Source organism: Pinus tabuliformis, chromosome 5_1, assembly GCF_031772625.1.
Source record: "Pinus tabuliformis cultivar Carrire ecotype Pingquan chromosome 5_1, CPIR1, whole genome shotgun sequence".
Taxonomy (NCBI): Eukaryota; Viridiplantae; Streptophyta; class Pinopsida; order Pinales; family Pinaceae; genus Pinus; species Pinus tabuliformis.
Genome location: NC_142305.1, coordinates 367,315,331 through 367,338,796, shown reverse-complemented (window position 1 = coordinate 367,338,796; position 23,466 = coordinate 367,315,331). Strand labels below are relative to the sequence as shown.

Sequence of the window (23,466 nt, the reverse complement as noted above, 5' to 3'; positions counted from 1 at the left end):
CAAGGATGGAGATATTACAAAAAACACAGACTTTGCTATAGCCGTAATATCCTGCATTGTCTCCATTATCAGAGTAACTTGTTATTTATGACTGTTGCTTTTACTCTGGACGATGAAGTCACGCCACCGTCAATGCCAACTCAAAATGCCAATGAAAGATCACTCGGCAAAAATGGATTCTGTGAAGCGAGTAGAGATATTAAAACACTCTGTGAGCAAGGAAAATTGAACTAGGCAATGGCTTTTTTACATGTTATGGATCAACAGGGAATTAAGCTAGACCTCGCTGTTTATAATTCTCTATTGCAGACGTGTATTGACATGAAAGCAGTAGCAGAGGGCAGGCTAGTTCATGAATATATGATCAAAGATGGGTTTAAACCAGATACAAATTTGAAAACCAAACTTATTATCTTGTATGCTAAATGTGGTAGCCTTGTTTATGCACGCCAAGTGTTTGACGAAATGTTCGAAAGAAACGTGGTCACATGGACTGCCATGATTGCAGGATATGCTCAACATGGGTTTGCTGAAGAAGCCCTATTGTTGTTTTCCAATATGCTAAGGGTTGGAATTATGGCTAATCAGTACACTTTTGCAAGTGTTCTGCGGGTTTGTGCGCGATCATGGGCTCTGCAACAGGGAAAACAGATACACAGTAGCTTCCACAAGACAAGATTTCGGTCGTATTCATTTGTGGAAAGTGCTCTTGTTGATATGCACTCGAAATGCGGAAGTATAGAGGATGCACGCCGAGTGTTTGACAAAATGTTTCAACGAGACGTGGTTTCATGGAATGCAATGGTTGCATGTTATGTTGTGCAAGGGGATGCTGACAAAGCCTGGAGACTCTTCTGTCTAATGCAGCAGGCAGGAATGAAGCCTGATCAATTTACTTTCGGCAGCATTCTACAAGCATGTAGCAGCTCAGCAGCCTTGGAAAAGGTTAGCCAGGTTCACGCTTGCGTTATCAGGTTGGGTTTTCAATTTCTGTTGTGGGAGGGGCACTTGTTGATATGTATGCCAAGTGTGGCAACATGAACAATGCACGTGTTATATTTGAATTGATGTCCCCAAAAGATGTGATCGCTTGCACGGCGATGATTACTGGTTATGCTCAACAACACGATCATGATGAAGAGGCATTATCAATCTTTTATGAAACGTGGCGCGCTGGTATAAAACCAGACCATGTTATGTTTTCTAGTGTGCCTTGCAGCCCTGGAGCAGGGCAGGCAAATCCATGCTCACATTTTTAAAGTTGAATCTGAGTCGTATATTGTTATGGGGAACGCTCTGGTTGATATGTAATGCAAAATCCGGGAGGATAGAAGATGCACGGCATCTCTTTGACACAATGCATGAAAGAAATGTGGTTTCATGGACTACCATGATTACAGGATATGGCAACCATGGTCATGGAAAGGATGTTCTCCAACTTTTTGAGCGAATGCAACAGATGGGCATAAAGCCTAACGATGTTACCTTTTTGGCTGTTCTGTCTGCCTGCAGCCATGCAGGCTTAGTGGATGAAGCATGGCAATATTTTAATTCCATGATTCAAGATCACCATGTTACTCCAAGCGCAGAGCACTATGTCTGTTTGGTTGACCTTCTTGGACGAGCTGGGAGCCTAGATGATGCACATAAATTAATCAAAGAGAAAGTGCCTTTTGAGCCCAATGCTTCAATTTGGGGTGCCTTGTTGGGGTGCCTTGCTTGGTGCCTGCAGAATCCATGGCAATGTTGAGCTAGGCAAATTAGCAGTTGAACACCTGTTTGAGCTAGACCCCCAAAACTCTGGTAATTATGTGATGTTAGCAAACATCTATGCGGCATCTGGCAGGTGGGCAGATGCAGTAAAGGTTAGAAAAATGATGAGGGACAGAGGAATAAAGAAAGAAACTGGCTACAGTTGGATTGAAATCAAGAAGAGTGTATATAATTTTGTCGCGGGGGATAGATCACACCGTCAATCTGAGGGGATTTATGCAATGATAGATAACTTGACTAGTCAAATGAAGGAAATACGGTATGTACCAGACACAAACTTTGTGGTGCATAACATAGAGGAAGAGCTGAAGGAATATATTCTTTGCCATCACAGTGAAAAGCTGGCCATTGCTTTCGGGCTTATTACCACACCCCAAGGGACACCTGTACGAGTTGTAAAAAACCTTCGTGTCTGTGGTGACTGTCACACTGCCACCAAATTCATCTACAAGATTGTTCAAAGGGAAATTGTAGTTAGGGTCAGGTGTTCGAACTCGGCGAACTGCTGAATTAGCTTCAGAATGTGAGGAATATCTTTTTTGTTTCTATTCTCCTTCATTGTGCCAAGTGAAGTAGTCAAACATTTAAAAAATTAAACCAAATAAAAAACTTTAAAATAGTAAGTGCATATGATGAATTTGAACCACCTTCCATACAGAACACAAACTAAGCATATAAACGAAAGAGTATTGTTGAAGCAAACCAAGTTCACCATGCTAAGATATTCAAAATTCAAGTATTAACAAGGTGTGTAGAAATTGAAAACTACTATTTAACATGGCAGAAAAGGCTTTAGAAAATTTTCCTCCTTTTTGCAAGAGGTTTTTAACCCAGGTATGATACATAAAAGCTTGCCATAAATGTTCCAAGTTACATGTAAGAAGTGAAAATTCCTGTATATCAACTAAAAGCAAAGGCAATCCAAAGAGTAATTATAGATAAACCAACATGTATAACCTTTCTGTAGATTTTATCTTATTCTTGCAATCCAATCAGAAGAATAAGAATCAAATTTAGATTGACCAAAGTTATCATTATTTCATTAACAATCTAACAGAGAAATGAAGCAGTGATAATACAGAATCCTGATTTGTTTATAATATTTCCAAAAGATTATATCTACCTTGGAATTTATCGCATTTCTAAGTGATCTACATATTTCTATTAACAAGTTTAATGTAAAGGGGAATAAACTAGTAACTTTCAAAACAATCACAGGAATAATGATTTTGAAAAACAGAAGAAAACACATTTTTTATCACTCCTTCGTAGCAAATGTGTACAAATTCCACCATTTTTATGCTCCATATATCCTCATTATGTTTACATTCTTGACAAAACCTTTAATTTGCATTCACTGTGCTATGTGATTAGCTTCTGTCTAGTCTATATAGCACCAATTAAATTTGGATTATTTGCATTCTACAAAATTAGGCCTGCAACATCTATTCATAGAGCAATCATTTTTAACTAGGCAGGAGTTCAAAGCTTCTAAACCTGGTAGCATATGTAAAGAAGAGATTTATAAAATACTATATCATTCAAGCAATGAATTATGAATTGGAGAATAGCTAAAGGCCAATAAATCGTCCAACTAGCAGCATCCATATCAATTTAAAGACCGGATACAACATGGACAAAGAATTTTGAGCTGGTACGAGCTTTTTTGCATTAATCTTGAGAAGATTTCCCTTACGACCAACACCTGTCATGCACAGAGTTTGAATATATTTTCAAATTCAATTTATAGTTCAAACATTATGACCATGTCATATCAAATTTGATTCCCTCAAGTTACGGACTTCTCATCAAGGGAAAAAACAACAATTTGAAAAAAAAATTATATTTTATAGAGACTAATTCAAATTGCAATTCAGAATCCTCTCTCTTTCCATCTTCAGTGGAAGTTTGACACCGAGTGACCCAGAATGTTACCCACTTTCCAACATACATTGACAACCACTAGACCAAACACGTTTTGTAAAAATTACACAAGCAAAATTGATTCTTCTCCTTAACCTTGCATTGATTACCAATCCCACTACCTTAGATCAACTTGCCACTTGCCATCAAAGTTAAGTGGGCAGTTAATGGTAAATCAACAAGGGATACAATCCATTATTGCATAGGGACGGATTCATGGAAGTCTTACCCAGATAAGTGCCAGGTTGATAGCATACCTTAACAATCATTAAAGCACACAACTTTTGCAAGAATCACACATCAGCTAAATTGATTCTATTCCATCAGCTTGTGTCTGCTGCCAATCCCACTACCTCATATCAACTTCCCATCAAAATTCAATTGGTTACTAAATGGTAAATCAACAACAGATAGGAGCCATTTGTTGCATAGGGACAGAATCATGGATTGTAATTGAACATAATTGTTTGCTCTTGACTAAAATTACAAGTTTCAAAACCATTGGTCATAATAGAACACATAGTATGCACAATATCCTATGTTCCACCAAGTTTCCAGGGCAACAGAGTGTGTGAGTGGAGAAACACACATGGGGGACATGTGGGAAACCCCAAATTTTAGGGAAATTCATGGGGGACAGGGGGGCATCGGGGCCCCTAACATAGGGATCCCCATATGATAAAATCTCAACAACAACAATTCAACCCATGAAAATTCATCAATGTACAATCGAGTGGAAATGCTATAATCCAAAATCTGGAAAATTGTTAAGTCCACTGAAATATGAATGGGATACGAAATTTTACTTTCTCCATGTGAAGTCCAATGAGATTGGCACCTCTCAAACATCTTGAAATAATTAACATTACCATTAATTACCAAGGTCACAAAATCCTCAAAACTCAATCCCCTATCTTTGTTATGTCTTATCAGGTCAGGAATCATTTCCCATGTGTTTCCCCTTATCTTTTTTCTGTGGATGGGGGGGTGTAGCTGGGAAAAAGCATCCCCCACACTCAGGAATCATTTCCCTAAGCTTCCCCAAAAGTGGGACATATAGCCCCTGAAGTATGGGAAACACACTAGGGGGCACATCCCCATGGAACACTAACAATATCTAAACCAAACCCACTAACTAATGAATTTAATTAATATCTTCATCCATCAATCCATCAATCCATTCAAAATTGGATTTTAAAATATAATGCCAAGTTGAATTGTCATCAACCCCAACAAATACCAACCTTTACCATCTTTGTTTGTCATATATCACTTGCCAGTCATTTGACATGTGGGATGATCCTTGAATACTGGGTGTCTACCACTAGTTGCTCTCTTCTATCAATAATGAAATGTAAAACTATGCAAATTGCTGAATTGCAGAGCATCCTCACATAATTGATATGCATACTAGACATGGCCACAAAACTCCTTCCATAGTTCCCCCCTTTAATCACACCCTCAATCTCCTAGTCATTATACAGGTGTGCTGCACAATAATTGTCCTAATCAAATTCAAGCCCAAATACCTATTTCATACTACTCTATGCAATCACTTCAACTCTAATTTATGCCATAGGTGTTCCCAGCTGTAACAGTAAAATGATTGAAGTTACTTGCCATCAAAAGCTCACCACACAGGATTTATTGTTTTTCAACATCAATCATGATGCAAGGAGTACATGAGCGGTGGATAGCAATATACCCTCAGGGACTTCATGTACACGGAGCATGTAAACAAGCTCTTATGATCCACCGATGCAATTAACTGCAGTTAACTTCTTACAGGAGATAAGTCAAAGGCAGCACTATGATAAACAAAGCCCCGACATTCACACATATAGTTATGGAAATTGCCAAATAGTTTGATTGGTATATGTGAAAGTCACAGTAAATATAGCATGAACATTTTATGTCTACTCCATATACCCATCTTTCCTGCCTTTAAAAAGAAACATAATTTGATGCAATTGTTTTCTCAATCTAAAACAAACTAAATGTAATAGAATTCCAGATATTCGCATGAACAATAGAAGAAAACAAAATGTTGATTTAGGATTGATAACAAGAACCATAAAGCAAAGACAATAGCAAGAATGAAAACAAATGAGCTTCCTTCTCATACCAAATGAGGTTATGCTGAGATCATTTTTACTGAGCATTAGTAATCCTCAAAAGATGAGCCTGAATCCTTTTAATGGAAGAAATGTGTAGTGGCCAGTGGATATGTTAAAAAAGGGGTTATCTTCTCTGCAACAATTCTCCAATAAAAGAAATTATTGAAATCTTACGGCAATGCCTGCTTACCAAGTTCAAGCTGTGTAGAACTAGAATCATGGGGTAGTTTGATTGGTATATGTGAAAGTCACAGTAAATATAGCATGAACATTTTATGTCTACTCCATATACCCATCTTTCCTTCCTTTGAAAAGAAATATAATTTGATGCAATTGTTTTCCCAATCTAAAACAGAATGAATATAATAGAATTCCAGATATTCCCATGAACAATAGAAGAAAACAAAAAGTTGATTTAGGATTGATAACGAGAACCTTAAAGCAAAGACAATAGCAAGAATGACAACAAATGAGCTTCCTTCTCGTACCAAATGAGCTTATGCTGAGATCATTTTTACTAAGCATTAGTAATCCTCCAAAGATGAGCCTGAATCCTTTTAATAGCAGAAATGTGTAGTGGCCAGTGGATATGCTAAAAAAGGGGCTCTCTTATGGCAGAATATAAAAAAATGATGAAACAATCTCATTAAATATACCTTCTATGGAATTCTAGAACCTAAAACTCTGTTTCAAATAATTGAACCCCATCGATATTTTTAAATGTTGTCAAATTTTATAAATTCTGTTAAGGGAAATGAGCAAGGACAAAAGTTCTTGGAACATTTATAAAGTGTAATGTAACATGGGATTTTGTAGTTCTTATAAAATGCCTAAGCCATTTCAAATATCAGGGGCAGGTGGCTATAGGAATACTATCATTACTATATGCATCACAGAGCCATTTGATCAACAGTGGAAATATGGTGAGGGGAGCAGATTTCAAAGAGTGAATCAATGTTTTCATTGGCATGTTCGAGGAACATAGGTGGAATAGAGTGAACACTTGCAAGGATCTTCCTTAGTAGGTTAAATTGGTTAACTAATAATTTAAAGGGGTTACCATTGGAATGATAAGTACAATGATTGCAACGGATCTGCTTTATTGACATAAAAAGGAAGATACCAAAACGGAGTGGAGCTGAACATCAAAATTTTGGAATATAATAGATTGCTAGCGAGAAATTCACTGCAATGGATTTCATTATATTCAATTTATTACAAAATGTTAGAACTGTTTCCTCAAGACTGTGGAAACTGCGACAGTGTTGAATAATACTTCCCTCATGCTTCCAGAGCATCATTTCATGTAATGATGTTTATACAAAAGGTAAATTAATCTATAACAGCTTTATCACTTGCTGTATAACTGGAAGTTGGAAAACCATGGACTAGATAAAATACAAGTCTTCAACCATGACCATCACTTCCATGATGCATTTTACAACAAAAAATAATTTTATAGATAAACATTGCGTGCTTGGCAAAATGCCACATTGTGTGCTTGGATGAGAATTGCATGCTTGGAAAAAGACCACATTGTGTGTTTGACTAAGAATTTATGTCTTCCACATTGAGGTTCAATGCATGGAAAATCTTGGTTGGAAGCAGAACTGTAGAACAACCTGAAAAAAAACAGCATCCATGTTAAAATTTTGAAAACTAATCAACACCATCATTATCCTAACAGAGCATAAACTATATGTGACCAGGAACATCAACACGCATATATACACCAGCACACAACTAAAAGATAACAACCGACGTTGTTTTGGGCAATAGGACAATTAACACTTTATCACAAGCATAAAAGGATAGAACATCGTTCAGTGAACATCAACAAATCATGAAGAGGGCATGTTCAAAATAACATAACAATCTACTATGCTATCATATAATATTCCATGAAGGCAAAATCAGCTTGATGGAGTAGTCTAACAAGGCTGAGCAATTGCCAGTTTCCATCACCGCCCGGAAAAATGTCTAGCTCCGGCCACTGGAAATTCCTCCACCCTCAGCCACCTTTCGCGAGCTCTGCCATCCTTCGCCACTGTTCCATCAACCACCATGGAACATTAATTCATCTAATAGAATTTTGAGTGCGGGTATGGCAGTTCGAATTTTCCCCAAACTAATCTCCATTTCGCTCATTTGCATTCAAATTTTCCCTGCAGGCTCTACAAATCCCCTAGCCAATTTGACTCACCAGCTCACCAGCTCACTCTGAGGGAAAACTCTACCCTGTGCTCTGCACCTCACCACCCAGGAGACAGATAAGTAGCAAACCAAGGCAGACATCACCAGGCGACAGACAGGCAGGTTCATTTTTCCACTCTTCTCACCTTCCCACCACTGAAACTGGATTTTGTTTGTTCAAAGCTCTCTACTCTCTTATGAATTAAGAAGATGTTCCTCACATTCTAAAGCTAATTCAGTAGTTAGACAAGTTCGAATGCGTGACCGATCATTGCAAGGCGACTAAAGAGGCTCTGTCATCAACCCATATTTTGGGGACATCAATTCAAATATAACACGTGCATTGTCCATGTTGCTAGACTTGGAATACATATCAACAAGTGCCCCTCCCACAACAGAATATGATTGAAAACCCATCCTGATAATGCAAGCATGAACCTGGCTACCCTTTTCCAAGGCTACTAAGCTGCTACACGCTCGTAGTATGCTGCCGAAAGTAAATTGATCAGGCTTCATTCCTACCTACTGCATTAGACAGAAGAGTCTCCAGGCTTTCTCAGCATCCCCTTGCACAACATAACCTGCAACCATTGCATTCCATGAAACCACATCTCATTGAAAAGTTTTGTTAAACACTCGGTGTGCATCCTCTATACTTTTGCATTTCAAGTGCATATCAACAAGAGCACTTTCCATAAATAAATACGACCGAAATATTGTCTTAAGGATTCTATTGTGTATATGTTTTCCCTGTTCCAGAGCCCATGATTGTGCGCAAGCCCACAGAAAACTTGCAAAGTATACTTATTAGCCTCAATTCCAACCCTTAGCATATTGGAAAACAACAATAAGGCTTCTTCAACATACCCATGTTGAGCATATCCTGCAATCATGGCAGTCCATGTGACCACGTTTCTTTCAAACATTTCGTCAAACACTTGGCGTGCATAAACAAGACTACCAAATTTAGCATACAAGATAATAAGTTTGGTTTTCGAATTTGTATCTGGTTTAAACCCATCTCTGATCAAATATTCATGAATTAGCCTTCCCTCTGCTACTGCTTTCATGTCAATACATGTCTGTAATAGAGAATTATAAACAGCAAGGTCTAGCTTAATTCCCTGTTGATCCATAACATGTAAAAAACCCATTGCCTCGTTCAATTTTCCTTGCTCACAGAATGTTTTAATATCTCTGCTCGCTTCACAGAATCCATTTTTGCCGAGTGATCTTTCATTGGCATTTTGAGTTGGCATTGACGATGGCGTGACTTCATTGCCCAGAGTAAAAGCAACAGTCGTAAATAACAAGTTACTCTGATAATGGAGACAATGCAGGATATTACGGCTATAGCAAACTCTGTGATTTTTGTAATATCTCCATCCTTGTGCCAATAATGGTATGAAATTCCTTGCCATGCCATTGGCTAATAGTTTAGCTTCACTTCATGTACAAACATAGATTTGCATCCTTCAAATGTTGTGAGGTGATCAATGATGGCACATATTTCCCTTACAAAAGTTGAATATGATATGCTTTGTAGTATTATGTACTATTAGAAACTCACTCTAGAAGCCTGTACTCATGTAGCCCAAAATGAACGCCTGGCCTTGAGGATGGTTGAGCAAGTTTTCTTCTCTGAGAAAATTCGAATGCAAATGAGCGAAATGGGAATTGGTTTGGGGCAAATTCGAATTGCCATACCCGCGCTCAGAATTCTGTTAGGAAAATTAATGTTCCATGGTGGTGGGTGGAACGGTGGCGGAGGGTGGCGGAGCTCACAAAAGGTGGCTGACGGCGGAGGAATTGCCGGTGGCCGAAGCCGGACATTTTTCCAGGTGGTGACAGAAACCGGGCAATTCCTCCACCTTGTTAAACTAGTTCGATAAAACTTTATGGGTTGTGTAATTCAATATGATTAAAATAATTAAAAATGATTTATTTTATACCTTAGAAAATCCATAAAACATACTGCCATTTTACATCGAACATATGATATAAAGCACATGTTATTGCAGACTGTTAAATGGACATAAACAATTCATTAATACACTACACGTAAACGGAATCTGACCCAGATGGAAATAAAACATTAGGCAGGATTGGATTGGATGGTGTGCCGAAATCATACCATCAACGTGGTACCTAGTGGTAATATTATTTTGGTACAAAAATAAATTCAAACTAGAATAATAATATAAAAGTCGTGCATGCTTCAAGAAGATCTTTAACGCAGTCCAGCGCATGTGATATACCTTCAAGATACCCATGGACTTGATAGGATTTCCCACCAGAAATCCCATGAAAAGGTTTTACGTTCAAAATGACAGTGATTATTTGCACTGTAGCAAGATGTTAAGATTTTATTTTTTTTGACAGGGAAGAAAAATAAGTGTAACATACTTGTGTTTAAAAGAATATCTTAATATTTAGTGTAACAGATACATGCATTAAGAAATTAGAGTGATGACAGGAAGTCAATCTCATAGGTCAAAACAAATTCAACTCCTAGTTCTTTGTTGCAAAAAGCCTTCTTTTAAATTTTTTTATTGGAAATAAAAATCTTGTTGCATAAATATGTTTGTATGCAATGGCACTAATAAGAAACCTGAAAAGAAATTATCTTGAAAATATGAACAATTTGGTGCAGTATAGTTACAATACCTCACTGAAGTGGAAAAGAGATATGCAAATATAAAGAAGAAACCCCAACCACATTTGCTTTGACAAAGGAAAAAAATAGTGTGCCATATCTTCAGAGGTGTGGAAATATTAATTTATAAATAGACATGAATAAAGTTAAGAATTGAGCAGCGTATACATCTATTTAAAATATAGATACACATTTAACTAGGAATTTTGTTTTTGAAAAAACCTTTGACTTTAAAAATTGCTTGGTAAATACAAGTGATATTTTAAAAATATATATATGTAAACCTTGAAATACATAGCATTAAAATAAACTACATTGAAAACGATAGCATTTTAGAGCGTTATAGTTTGAATACGAGACTTGACTTTCAAATAGATATGGAATCACACGCAAAAATAGAAAATTTCTTTCAATAAGGAAATAAGGTGTACCATATGCCAAAAATATAAGTGATGTTCGGAAAATATATATATGTGTGTGTGTAAACCTTCAAATATAGAGATTCAAAATAAACTATATTGAAGTTTAGTGAAGTATATTTTCAATACCAGGCTTCACTTTCAAATAGATATGCAATCACATGCAAAAATAACAAATTTCTTTCAGCAAGAATTCAAGGTGTACCATATCCAAAAAATTGTCAAGCACAATATGCCAATATTGTGCCATAGGTAAACATGAGTAAACTTAAGAACTCAAGAACAATTATATCCATCAAGAAGTGAAAGTGTTCACAGGAACAAAATGCATTCAAGTAGTGTCCGTTTTCAAAAAGCTTTCAATTGAAAAAATACTTAGGAAAATAAAATTCTTGCACATCTTCAACATGCAGACCCTTACTCCAATGTAAGAGGTCATATAAATAACATTGAATAAAAGGAAAGTTTGTCCATGCTAGGTAAATGTGGTGTGTTTGCCTTGATGTAGTTAGCCCAATCTGAGTACAGTTGAGAAATTGCTAAGAAGTGGATAGGATGAAAATGAGTGATATTCACTTCGCACATAGATATGAAATTTTGCACAACTCTTTTTCTTTACTTGATTCTAAAGTTGGAAATCAAATTGATTTTCCTAAAGGGAAAATTCAAAAGTCTCTGAAAGTTTTTTTGATTCTAGGTTTTGAAGATGTCTATGACTCTCTGGTTATCTGTGGCATTGTCTTTGAGATTATGTTTCATTGAACCAGATTTTGCATCTTTCAATAGTTTGGATCTTGACAAATCAAATTCCTCTTTAAAATTTGTCCCCTTCTTCCATACTGACAGAAAATGTTTAGTGGCCCTTTTGATGCAATCTTTGATTTCTTTAGCCTCAAACCATCGTTGATTCAAAGAAGTAAAAATTAGTATTTTATCCGTTTTGGATAATTTTGAGATGTTGTGAGGCTCGAGCTATGTTTCCCATTCAAGAATTGATGTGAATTTTCTTTGATGTACTTTCCTTCCTCCACCAAAGATTCTATTATGTCTTGAAGGTCCAAATTTTGTAGAAAAAACTTGCAAATTTTGTCCATTTCTTTATAAAACTTAGTCTGCACTTTCCTCAATATTTGGCTCATGTGTATTTCTTGGGCCTTAAAAATCTAGAGACTATTTTTCACTTCATGATGTTGAATTGATTGAAACCTAAGAGTTTCAATTTCTACATTCATTGTCATTGTCATTGGTGGCTAAATTTGCATACTTTTACTCACCCTTTTACAATGTTATTTTTATCCATTTCAAGCCAATAGTGGTTAATAGATATCTTAAAATGCACAGGTATACCTCTCGTCATGTCTTTATGGATTATTGGTCAATGAAGCATAGGTGTAGGGGATTATTACCTAAGTGGCTTGCTAATTTAGTTATTTTTGTAGATTCAAAGGGAGAATGACCGGGATCGCGATTCACTGAACAACGCTACCAAAGCTAGCAGCGCTATCCTTGAATATTGGATGCAATGGTGAATCAATATTTCGATTGACACATTGTTATCTTTTAACATTCTGTTTCATTCCAAAAACCACCATGTAATTAAGGGTAGACAATGTCGTAATTCTAAGGGCTGTATTATTTACAAATTGTATCAAGAAGAGTTGCGGGTTGTGAAAGCTATCATTGTCAAGAGATGTTATGGTTACAAGAGAAATACTCTTTGAGTCTGTAACAACATACTTGTAATATTTCTTTTATTAATGAGAAGTTGATCTTCTGAGCATATCGTGATTCATTGATCTCACCATAGCCCTAATCCGGGAGTTCGACCCACTCTTCTAACCAGGTGTTACTGGATTAGATGTGTGTTAGGTTTAGTTTTGTGAGTTTATTATTGTTGTGAATGTTCATCAATGTGTTGTTTTGATTCCTTATTGTTGTTACTCTTATTGATGTTATGTTTATTACTTGTTGTTACTCTTATTGTTGTTACAATATTGCTTGTTGTTACACATTGATGAATTTATAGTTAATGTTCGATACTGGGTATGGAAACTGTGGCCTACACATATAGTGCACGATAGCCTTCAAACAACAGGTAGAACCCCAGGTTGACAATTAAATGTGGATTGGGTGAATTGCATGATTCATACTTGGACACCAACATTTTGGCGCCGTTGTCGGGGAGGCTATTAGAGGCACGAAATTACAACCAGCATTGACCGTAGGACTAATCTCTCGTCCCAGGGAAGGAAGCTTACACCTTGCGCGATGTCCTAAGAATTGGATCATTTGGTTGTTTGGTTTCTTGCTTTTCTTTTTTTTGTAGGATTATTCTTTTGTCCTCGAGAAGGAATTTTTTATCACCTTGATCTAGGTCTAGAGCTTTAGATTGCCTTGTTTATTCTTTCATAAGTATTGTTCTCTCATCGTGGGAAGGGAAGTTTTATTTTTCACACTATATTTAGGTCCTAAGCTTGATTTCTGGGATTTTATTATTTACTTTCTTTTGTTTTCTTTAGGGGTCACTCTCTCATCCTAGGGAAGGAAGTTCTTATCCTGCTTCAGGTCTTGAGCTTTTAATTTGTTTGAATGTTTCCCTTTTATTTCCTAATTGTATGAACAGAGACACCAATAAAAGGGGTAGAGGGAGGCCCCTAAAAAGAAAAGGGGTTGATTTGGGCAAAAAAACTTACATCCAAGAGATCATCTCAAGAGCTCAGTCTGGAGCATTGTCACGAGCTTCTGCTAAGGTAACATCTCATACGAGATCTGGAGGGCATTCACTTTCACAACTAGAACCTCCTCCAATAGCATAAGTGAAATTAGGGGAAGAAGGAGTAGCAAGCAGAGGATCTGAGGAACTGCATATTGTAAGTTCAAAGGAAGATGATTTGAGGAATTCTTGGCACCGTTTGATCAAAGGAGTGTTGTTAAAAAACTTCCATCACCTGTTATAGAACCTCCAAAGCCAAAACCTGTTGAAATTCCAATTGAGTATTGACAAATATTCATGGCTCCTACATCTTCTTCAATTGAATTTCCAATCAAATATATCAGAGGTGTTGCACCTATGAAGCCTATTCCTTTGACAACAATACCCAATTTCCATGGTCTTACTTCTAAGGATCAGTACACATTTCTTTTTTAGTTTGACATTGTTTGTCAGGGGTATGATTACATTTCTCATGCTCAGAAATTGAAGACAATTCTTGCTACTTTGAAAGGCACAACTTTAAGATGGCTTATGCGTTTGGGAGGAAATTCTATTGCTACATGGGATCATATGAAAACAATTTTCCTTGAGAAATATCAAGACTACTGCAAATCCCAGGATGTAAAGGAAGAAATTTTTAAGATTATGCAAAAAGAGGATGAGAATAGGAAAGATTTTGTGGAACGTTTTCAATATAGTTTGCAGAGATCCAGCCACAGTGACTTGGATAATAATATCTTGAAGATAATTTTTCTCAAGGCCATGAGGGAGGAATCTCTAGAGCATTTGAACATAGTAGGGAAAGGGGATATATCAAAGGAGGAGTTTGATACCATCTATAAATTATGCATCAAGTGTTCACAAGGGGCTGTGAGACAGAGGGAGGGGATCCGAACTCTCAAAAAATTTAGTGGTGGAGTTATAAAGCTTGAAACTAGGAATCTATTGGACAACCCGAGAACCGATATCCTGAGCACATTATCATCACAACTAGATGTGTTGCAGGCGAAGCAAAAGTAGATGGAAGTAGAGAAGGCCATATCTATTTTTTTCTCTCAATGCAAGATGAACCACCCATTGAAGGAATGTCCATTAAATTTTGTGGAGACTTGTGCGATATGTTAACATAGTCATTCCACGAGAATTTTCCCGTCTCTTCCTAGGTTGAAGGCAGTCTTTCAAGGGACAAATGAAGAAGCAGAACAACTTTATTTTATGGGATCAAGGAAACCGTGGCAACCACAACCGTCGAATATGAATCAAGGTATGCGTGAAGACCCCTCTCAGTAATTTAATAATATGAATTTTGGTCAGCATTATATACCTTTCTAACCTTCTTGGTTGCAGTCTTACCAATATCCAATGCCATAGAAACCCTAGTATCCTCAATCTGGTCCAAATTCTTCATGGTCCCAGAATTGGCGTGGAGCTCCTCCTCATCCTTCAAGACAATTCTCCCAACCTATGCCACAGGAGCAACTACAACTCCCTGCTAATGCACCCACTAGTAATCCTCCTCTTTGTCGCCAATTTCCTGTCCAACCCAATCCAAATCCAAATAATAGAGGGGCTCAACACATTGAGACACTCAACCTCCCTGCATATAGTATTGCGATTATGGAATGTAATGAATTAAATCTCTGATCTGGTCGAGTGGTCAATGCTTAGACTTCGCCCATAATTGTTGAGCATACGGATGATGAAGTCTCAGAACTAGAACAAAGAATGATAGGTGATGAGCTAACACAAATTCCTATAAAGAAAAAAACCACTTCACAAACTATTGTTACTAAAGGGTGTCAGACTGGTCCACCCTATCCTGAAAGATTATCTTGGAGCAAACAAATCCCTCATCCTAAATTTGATTTTCTCGAAGAATTGCAGAATTTATTTGTTAAATTTATGTTAATTCAGGCCGTGAAGGACATACTGATTTATGCTAAGACAATTAAAGAATATTGTTTTAAAAAACCTAGCAGAAAACCAAGGGACCCTCTTACTGTTCATGTCATGGGTAAATTATCAGATATAATGTTGGGGAAATCTATGTTTGTCAAATACGGGGATCCTGGGAATTCGATTATGACAGTGCAGATTAATGGGGTGGATATCCCAAATGTACTGGTAGATTTGGGGGCAGCGATTAATGTTATAACCTCTCTAACGGTGATTACCTTGGGTCTACAGAATCTTAAACCAACTCGCACCGTCCTAGAATTGGCAGATCAGTCTACTATTAGACCGGTAAGGAAGCTAAAAGATATCACTATTTCGGTAGACTCATGGAAATACCCCATTGAACGTATGGTTTTACATGCCAAATCCCTAGCCGGTGGGCACCCTTTGATGTTATGAAGACCTTGGCTCCCAACTAAAGATGCTTATATTATGTGTCGGTCTGGAAACATGGTAATATCCAATGAGGAAGTTACAACGAACCTTATCCTTTACCCCCTGCAGAACTAAGTTCATCAAATCAACCTGGATTTACCTTGATTCAAAAGTCTCTACCTACCAAAGAGCCTAAATCTGAAGATGAAGAAATTAGACCCATCCTTACTGTCAATGAGGTTCTCTGTTTTAAAGATGAAAGGGAGTACGATGCTATTAGCACCATTCTCAGCAATCCCAACTCCATTTATAATTCAACCCATCAATTGTTAGAAACTGCCATGAGATGCAATGTTCAAGAAGATATTGAACCAGAACTAGAAATAGAAAACATTCCTGAAATTTTACATCATAAGAGTGTTCCTTTAGAAATTGAACCAGGGAAAACATTGAATATTAGTCCTAACCTTTCACACTCCCAATCCGAACAACTGCTAAAAGTCCTTTAGGAGAATAAATAAGCTTTTCCTTGGGAGTATATTGATATTAAATGCATCCCTGCTGATTTATGTACTCATCATATATACATTAAAGAGGAATGTCGACCTATTTGTAAGCCATAAAGAATAATTAATCTTACCTTAAAAAACATTGTCAAATATGAACTACAGAAGCTATTAGATGTGGGTTTTATTTATCCGATATCAGACAGTCAATGGGTTTCCCCATTGGTCATTGTTCCTAAGAAGAATGGAAAGTGGTGGATATGTGTTGATTACAAGGAAATAAACAAAGCAACTCAGAAAGACAATTTTCCCTTACCCATTATTGACCAAGACCTTGATACATTAGCGAGAAGGATTTTTTCTCCTTTCTCGATGGATTTAGCAGATATAATCAGATAGAAATAGCTCCTGAGGATTAGGATAAAACTACCTTCACATGCCCTTTGGGAACCTTTGCATACTGGGTCCTTCCATTTGGCCTCTGTAATCCACCTACTTCCTTTCAAATGGAAATATTATGAATTTTCTCTGATCTAGTTAATGATAGTGTTGACATTTACATGGATGAATTTACCCCATGTGGGGATTCCTTTACAGAAGCTTTGAAAAACTTAGAGAAAGTACTTGAAAGATGCAAGAAAACACATGTTTCTCTAAGCACCACTAAATGGAATATGATTATGAAAGAAGGGATAGTGTCGGGACACTTGCTTTAAGCTGTAGGAATTCGGGGTGACCCGGCAAAGGTAGAAGTACTCTTGAAATTCCCTATGCCTAAGCCACTGACACAAGTACACAACTTTATTGGTTATGTTGGCTATTATGGGCATTTCATAGAGATTTTTCTCTAAAATATAATTCCCACTTTTTCAATTTTTACCTAAAGATGTAGAATTTGTGTGGAAGGATGAATGTGAATCAGCTTTTGTAGAAATCAAATAACTAGTCTACAAGGATCTGATATTACACGGCCCTAATTGGAAACTCCTGTTTCACATCTCTATTGATGCTTCTGAAACAACAATAGGCTCAATTTTGGGGTAGCAGGAGGACAAGAAGCCGTATGCAATTTACTATGTCAAAAATAATTTGACCCCTGCTGAATTAAATTATACAGTAACTGAAAAGGAGTTCTTCGATGTCATTTACACTGTTAATAAATTTCGGCATTATATTAGAGAGTATCCTACTCTCATGCAAAGTTATCATACAAATATCAAGTATATGATGTACAAACCAATGACCCCTGGTCACATTACAAGATGGTTACTGTTAATTCAGGAGCTTGATATTACCATTGTAGACAAACCAGGGAAAGATAACATAGTCGCAGATTTCCTGTCTAGGATGGATATTAGTGATGAAGGTTCACCTGTAGGGGATAGTTTTCCAAATGAACATATTTTTTCAATTTCTAATCACACTTCCTGGTATGCAAATATTGCTAACTTTTTAGATATAAGAAAGGTGCCTCAACACTTGTCTTATAGAGAAAAGCAAAGGATAATCCATCACTGTGCCCATTATTCATGGATAGAGGAATATCTCTTTAACACAGGATCTGATCATCAAACCTGGCACTACATAAGTGGAGATGACATCTATGATGTCTTGAAAGCTGCTCATGATGGTCCTCGTGGGGGAAATTTTGCAAATAAGCGGACAGGTCATAAGGTGGTAAAAATGGGATATTGTTGGCCTTCTATTTTTTGTGATGTAAGGAAATATGTTAGAGGGTGCGATAGTTGCCAGCAGATGGGTCAACCTGGTGAGGCAGATGAAATGTCATCACAACTCCAACTAGCTCTTGAGCCCTTTGAAAAATGGGATATCGATTTTATTGGGCCATTTAATCTACCTTCACAATAGAAAGTTAACATTTTGGTTTTCACGAATTACATAACAAAGTTGGCCAAGGCTGTGGTGAAAGCAATGGAATAGTTTGTCTTAGAATTTTTATTCTAAGGAAATCTTGCACGATACAGAGATCCTAGTGAGTGTTTCAGATGGAGGGGCATATTTTACATCACATGTGATAGCATGACTTATGAATAAATATGGAATCAATCGTAGGGTAGCATCTCCATATCACCCTTAGGCGAATGGTCAATTCGAAATGACAAATAAGGTACTAGAGAATATTCTGACAAAGACTGTAGTGAACAATCATTAGAATTGTGCTGAAAAACTTCCTAAGGTACTGTGGGTGTATAGAACAACACAACGAAACACAACATGGTTTTCACCATATGAGCTTGTCTATGGGAAATCCCATTTGTTTCCAGTGGAATTCGAAATTAAGATGCTCGGGACAACCCTTAAAGTAGGTTTATATCTTTCACAATCCCAAAAACACTAACTGGAATAGTTAAATGAGTTGGACAAAATTTGTTTGGTAGTTGTCCAGAATACTACTGCAATCTAGGAGCAACGAACTAAATGGCATGATAAATTCAGTAAGAAAAAGGTGTTTCAAAGAGGAGATTGGGCATTACTCTATGATTCACGGTTCAATGATTTTAAAGGAAAACTTATCTCCATGTGGATGGGACCATATGAAATTGACAAGGTATTTGACAATGGGACTGTTAAACTTATCACAATTGATGAGGCACATACTCCTTTGATCATGAATTGAAATCGCCCCAGATTATATCACCGTCTAGCTTCAAGGGACTCCTTTATCAAATATCTCTCTAATAACTCTGGTTTTGAAGTTATTAGTGTAGGGAATTCCCCCATTGCACCCCTGATATATATATATATATATATATATATATATATATATATATATATATAGATATTGAAATGTTGTTACTACTCTATCAATCTTTTTCTTGCAAGTACCTCACTCGCGTTGTTACTCCTTCAGTTTTGCGACTCTGATGATGGAAATTTTATTTATGTACTTAACTCATGTTGTTACTCCTCTTGTGTTGTTACTCCGTTGCGATTTCATCTAAGTATTCCAGTGTTGTTAGTCCTCTAGTGTTGTTACTCCTCTGGTGTTTTTATGCCTCGGGTGTTGTTACTCCCCCAATGTTCTTACTCCCTTGCTGTTGTTACTCCATTAAGGTAAGTCGTCAGGTATGTTCCTAATCGACTTTGTGTATTTGATTAATAACTCATATGACATGACTCTATATGTTCGTGGACAGTCATCCCTTAGTTGGGGGTAGGTACTATAATAAATGAAAATATTCTATAATAATGACTTATTGTTATTTTTATTAAACCTTGTGCTAAGTGCATTCACTCCGTGGTTTTCCACCATACTTCGCACAATACCCATATGCATCGGGATTTCAAGTTGGTAATGTTGTACTAATGAATAGTCCTTTCCAATGCTGCAAAGTAATTACCATTATTACTATCCATTATCATCCATTATCCGCCACAATTTTTCCATATTTTATCGTTATCCTTCTGGTTATCACTCTCACTGCACCCCATCACTATCACACCTCTCACTGCAAATCAACCTACCAGCACACCTTCTCGACAACTTGTTGTTACTCCAAAGTGTTGTTACAAAGCCATTACAGAATGGGTGGACAGGTTGTGAGACGCGAATCAGAGAGTACAGAACAGGTTTGGCACGACGCAGATGTTTTGGAAGTCTTCTTGGATGCAAGATGGCATGTGTATTTATAGAGGCTTCAAAGATTTGATGAATACATCACAGTAGCATTTGTGTTAAACTTGGAAGGAAATAATTCTACAGTCCGTGGGTTGGATATTTCTGTCATCGAGGAAGCTATTTCAATTGCCAATGGATTATAGCTAGGAGGTCAGAAATGGTTCTCTCGGAAGTCTCCTTTATCGTAGTTTGCAAAATTATTTTTGCAGGCTGGGGAGAGAGCGGTCTAGAAAGGAAGAGGGTATGATCATAAATCGCTTCCATATCCATGGGGTGAGGTGGCGTATTTTGCTATGAGGTATGTTACTTCCAAAGGTCATTTCTCTACATTATTTAAGTATCATTTCAAACTCCTTGCATGCCTTTGGTTTCGGCATGCGCAGGTTCATGCTTTAGACATACCATACTTCCTATGGAGCAGTCTCCACTTAATGGTGCAGTTTGCCCAACGGTCTCGACAACCATTAGTGGTTCTCAAAAATCGTGAGTTGGTTAGATTATTGGTGGTGCATGCTCTTTCTCGAACCTCTGTGGATTTTCCACAATTCACCGAGTTGGCAGAGGAAGAACTTGTGGGTATGCTACCTGCAGGGGAAGAGGAAGAAGATGTAGGAGTGGAAGAAGACACCACAAACGACATTGTTCCAGTGTTACCTGTTGGCTCAATAGAGATAGATTCAATGGATATAGAAGAGACTACAGTTGATGTTGATCCACAAGAACCAGCATTGACTACCAATATAGGAGGAGAATCACCACCCTTGGACGCAGTTATAGGTGGTGTTGACACACAAGAACCAGCATCACCTGTCCAAACAATTAAATAACTTTTGGTTGAGAATGTAGGTGGTGTTGTTACACAAGAACTAGCACAACATGTCCAAACAATTAAAGAACTCTTGGTTGAGAATGTAGGTGGTGTTGTTACACAAGAACCAACACCACCTGTCCAAGCAATTAAAGAACTTCTGGTCAGAAATGTAGGTGGTGCTAACACATAAGAACCAACACCACCTATTCCAACAATTAAAGAACTTGTGATTCAAAATGTAGGTGGTTCTATCACATAAGAACTAGCACCACCTGTTCAAATGAATGTGAAAGCTTTGGGGGAAATAGGAGCCATATTTGACACAACTCCATAAGAGATAGTGTCGGCTGTTGGGTAGAAGGACAACTTGGGAGAAGCACAGGCAAGAAGAGTAAAAGGGAGGATAGAACAACTAGTGGATATAGAAGAAGAGGAAGGAGGGCCTGCATTAGCAGGAATTGAGAGAACAGAAATTGATGAAATTATTACTCATTCTGCTTTTCTTGCATCTTTTCAAATAAGGGAAAGGAAAACGGGTTCCTCTAGATGCATGGAGAAAGAAGAAGCTTCTCCTCCGATCCTGAAATTTGTTGGAAAGATAAGGGCACCATTATCGACACAGTTGTTCAAAAACTAGTATCGATTGGTGAAAGAATTGAGCAAATAGAAGGGTTGGAAGTCGGCATTATCACATGAGAACCAGTGCCAACCTAAGGACAAAATGAAGAAGCTATGGCCGGTATTACTTCTACAAAAATTGTTCCTGAGCAGATGGAGGAAGATGTTGCTGATCAGACTAACTGGCAAGGGTTATAAACTATTCTTGGGTAGATGGAAGAGAATGTTGTAGATAAGACTAACCCGCAAGGGCTGGAAACCATTCCTAAGAAGATGGGAGAGGAAACTACTAATCAGATTAACCCACAAGGGTTAGAAACCATTCTTGAGAAAAATGGAAGAGGAATTTGTTGAAAAAACTAACCCGCAAGGGTTAGGAACTATTCATGTACAAGTGAAAGAGGATGGTCGGGCAGCAAAGAAAGTACAAGAGGGAGGTGTCAAATACACTACCCCATAAGACCCTATAGTACATCCAGAGTTGCAGGGGGGAGACATAGAGGTCCTAAGACTTGAAGAAGGAGATCGTGGGATTTTTCCCCAAGTCGAGGAACAAACAGAGTAAATCAGAGTAAAACAAGAACTGGTTGATGATTTTTTCGACGTCAACCCGCTAGGCCCTGGACTAGTTGTGAGGCCTGTGGAACAAGTAGCTGTGAAACAAGAGTTTATCGAGCAATGTCCGAGAAGGAGATCCCCTCTTAAGGAAAGATATCAACCACAATTCGGAGATAATATGTAGGTCAAAATAGAAATCATGAAATTGAGTAAACGGTTACGGCACTTAGGAAGAAAAGTGAGAGAGCACAAGGAAAATGATGTAAAGCCCCGACCTGAAACTATTTCAGTGGCAACATAGATTGAAGACAAGCTAATGACTTCAACAGCTACACAGATAGAGTTGTTTTTGCATATGATCAAGGTGTGGGAGTTTTTCATGTCTGCAAAAATTCAGATGTGGCAAGCTACAACAACTCTCTTTCATCGAGGGACCATTCTTTTAGGGGCACACCGGGAAGGAATAAGGAAAAATCGTGAGCAAGCTAGAAAAACAGTCTCCAGCTACATAGAACATATAGAAAAGGAAAAGCGGAAGTAGGAGTAACGACAGAAGTGAATTGAGGGACTAGAAGAACAGGTGAAGCTATTAAAGGCTAATAAAGAAGATATGTTTACCTTGGCACAACAGGCAATGGCTTCTCTCCCCCCTGCTCACAACTATACCTTGTTCCTCCATGAAAAACATCTATTCTTTTCTTTAGAAAGTGTCTACCAAGATCTCAGTCATGATATGGAAGATTCAACGCAGTTTCTGTGCATCATGAGATGCCACAATATTTTAGATGAATATTTGATGTGCGAGTTGTAAATGCATGACTACTTCGTGGGTGATGATCAATCATTTAACCCAGTGCCATATGTAGGAAACATTCTACTAAGATCCTTTACCTCCTATACATTCAACCAAGTTAAAAGGAAAAAGGCTTTTGATACGTTTGAAGAAAATAAAGCAAATAAGCCACTTATCATTTAGATGGAGAACTGAGAGTCTGTGAATGTTTACAAAAAACATGAAACCCTCTTAGGGATCGAGGGATGGAAAGAACATATGTGGGAAACTCAACAATGGTGCATTGATATATGCACAAAAAAGATCTTTACTTGTCAGGAGGAGGACCGGGATAACTTCCAGAAATAGTGGGTGATCTCGTCATCAACTCTCAGGATATATGAACCTTTTAGGGCCCCCAATTTTGCTCGGGCTC

The 23,466-nt window shown here is 37.5% G+C and overlaps 1 pseudogene; it reads left to right on the top strand.

The window, feature by feature from the left end:
• The first annotated feature begins 237 nt into the window (after positions 1-237).
• LOC149164971 (pentatricopeptide repeat-containing protein At4g33170 pseudogene) lies at positions 238-2,282 on the top strand (annotated as a pseudogene).
• Positions 2,283-23,466: the final 21,184 nt, after the last annotated feature.